The 2,845-nt window shown below is 35.1% G+C and overlaps 1 long non-coding RNA gene across 3 annotated transcripts; it reads right to left on the bottom strand.

Moving 5' to 3' along the window:
* Positions 1-414: 414 nt before the first annotated feature.
* On the bottom strand, positions 415-2,050 carry LOC111081227. 3 transcript variants are annotated; one of them, XR_002608600.2, is made up of 3 exons: positions 1,869-2,050; positions 1,633-1,801; positions 415-663 (listed from the first exon to the last, which is right to left on the bottom strand). It is a non-coding gene; the product is annotated as an uncharacterized LOC111081227 (long non-coding RNA). The 3 variants fall into 3 exon arrangements; XR_002608599.2 differs by lacking the exon at positions 415-663 and adding an exon at positions 686-1,576; XR_002608598.2 differs by lacking the exon at positions 415-663 and adding an exon at positions 686-1,564.
* Between the last annotated feature and the right edge of the window lie 795 nt (positions 2,051-2,845).

Below are 2,845 nucleotides of genomic sequence, written 5' to 3'. Positions count from 1 at the left end.
GGATTTAAGTAGTAAGCATCATTTTGATGCGAATGCTATAAAATCTGCATGGGAGTTTGTGGCTACTGAGATGAATAGAGACAGTAAGACCAATTTTAATGAATTTTAAAATGTAGGTATATGTTTACATAAAAACATTTTCAGTTGATACATGCAGAACTGGTTAGAAATCTTTGCGGGACAGCTACCGGTACCACGTATAAAGAGTCAGCAAGAGTGGAAGTGCTCAGTGGCGTAGCCCCATCTAAAATCAGATACTTTATCATTAAGAAGGTTTTGGTGAGCGGTGGAAGACAAATTCTCTTTTTGCAATTTTATGTATTTAAAAATCTTTATTGTATATTTGACAAAATTACAACATTTTTCTTGCCTTAATTTTGGCAAAATTATCAATGATTTCACTTAAATCTAAAGTAGATGCTTCCTTGTTTTCTATTGCTATTAGCGATAAATGGCGGAGTCGATTTTGGCCCATAGTATTTCTTAAATAGTTTTTTATTATTTTTAATTTGCTAAATGATTTTTCAGCTTGTGCAGATGAAACTGGAACTGTATGAAATAGTAACATTGCCGTGTATACCTCTGTTATGTCGCATTCTAGCACTCCATATTTTCTCATTATTTCTTTGCATAATTGGTTATGCAACATTTTTTGGTCAACATCTACCAAAAATGATTGCGTTAGAAACTGAAATATTTTATTTACCTCCCTCATACCAGTAAAACGTTCCAGTTTTAAATATTTGTTCCCTGTTTTGAAACCGGAAATCAGAAGCTAACTCATCAAAGTGTTTTTTTACTGTTCTTTTCCTTTTTTCTTTAAAATGGGGATCTATACCATATTTATCTGCAGTTTCACTGGCTTTTAAATTAAATGTTTCGAAGTCATTTCTATAAATTTGCATTTTTGAGGTTGTCTCTTCTAATACTTGACTTGCCTCGCCCAAATTGATAGAGCATGTTTGTAAAGTTTTAGAAGCATAATTAATATCATTCAATACTCAACTATACTATTCAATGAACTCGCAAAGGAACACAAACTCGAAATTGAACATTTTTATTTTAACAGAGTCTGCTTGACTACGCTCATCTTTACTGGAGCTCTTAAGAACTATTTATGATAATGCTTTAATAATATCGAAAAAACGAAGTTTTATGGCAGATATCGTGTTTACTCTACTAGACCATCTAGTGGGATTTAGTTTTTTCAATGTGGTATCTGATTCGCCAGTGAATTAAGAAAGCAGATCCCAACGTTTAATGCTATTTCCGAAAAAATTGTACAAGTCTTGCACCGTTGCGAAAAAAATCTGTAATTCCACACAAGCGCTAACTGCATCATTCACCATCAAATTTAAGTTATGACTGGCACAATGAACGTACTCTGCATTGAGCTGGATATCCTTAATGTGTTTTTGCACACCATTATACACACCGCTCATAACACTAGCGCCATCATAACCTTGACCAACAAATTTTTTCAGATCAATTTTTTTGTCGATAAATAATTTAGTTATTTGGTTGACTAAATCTGCAGCGCCATGTTTGTATGCTGCATAAAAGCCTACAAACGATTCTTTAACTTCTATGTCAACTGGCTGTAAATTTTCTGACCTAGTTATTATTGCTTACCTCACAACAATGCTGAGCTGGTCTACCTTCGATATGTCCTGTGTCGTATCTATTATTATGGCGAAAAACGGTGACGCTGTAATTTTCTCGAGTATATGATTTTCAAGTGTGGTCCCCTAACTTTCAATCATTTCATTTTGGATTGTTGCACTCAGATATCTTGTAGATCCTAAAAAGGACAAATAAAAAAACAAATTGGAATGAGAAGAGAATAAATATAAATTAAAAAGAAATACCTTTGGGCATATCCAAAACTTGCCGCAATATGTGATCATAACGGGCGAGAAGCTCCACAACGGACAGAAAATTTCCATGGTACCCTTCCTCACTTAAGTTTTCTCGATGTCCTCTTAAAGCCAACGAGTTCTTTGCTAGGGTTAGTATGACATCGAATAACCTTTTAAGAACCATTTTCCAAAATGACGCTTCTTTCAGAATTTCATTTTCAAGTTCCTTGTCGTCAGTATCACTTTTCTTCCAAATTTCATACACAGCACATGCTTCCGTATGGCCACTAGAGAAACTGTGCTGTTTAATTTTTTCTGATAAATGTCTCCAATCCCGAATGCCAGTACACATCCATTACTCCTTTGAGAAGCAAACAACCAGCAGGGTTGACAGTACGCAGCATCCAGTACTTTAGAATAACACAGCCAAAAACGATGAACTGGTCCATATTTAGAAGTAGAAAAGTAGTAGGATTTTGAGAAACATCTGCTCTTCTCGTGGCCGTCTTTTGGAAAAGGCCCTGGAGGCTGTAAAGGCCCCAAATCCAGAATTTGACGTTTTTCATTGTCATTGAAAGTCGAGTCGAGGGTTCCTTTGCTGTTACTCGTGCTGTGCTAAAAAATATCTTCGTCAATATGTTCGGCAACATCGGCGGTGGGATCTTTAACTGAATTCATCATCAAATTTTCTGCAACGGGCTCCTCAAACAGCACTGCAGTGGTGACAGAATTTGATTGACTCACATCAAATTCAAAATAACTTAAATTACTAGAAGGCTGACTAAAAAATTTGTCAATTTTGGGTAGTTTTTGCATATTGTTTTCTCTTTCCTGGCGTTGTTTGCGCTTAAGCGCACCACTTGGTTTCTTTTTTTGATCCATATTTTAATAAATATTTACTAAATTATACGAGACACGAGACGAAGAAATATAAATTTGGCTTTGTCAAATAAAAGGAAGCAACGTTACTTCACATAGCATACAGA

The sequence above is a fragment of the Drosophila obscura genome, unplaced genomic scaffold, assembly GCF_018151105.1.
Source record: "Drosophila obscura isolate BZ-5 IFL unplaced genomic scaffold, ASM1815110v1 contig_75, whole genome shotgun sequence".
Classification (NCBI taxonomy): Eukaryota; Metazoa; Arthropoda; class Insecta; order Diptera; family Drosophilidae; genus Drosophila; species Drosophila obscura.
Note: the sequence above shows the minus strand (reverse complement) of the source record. Positions and strands in the feature narration are given on the sequence as shown.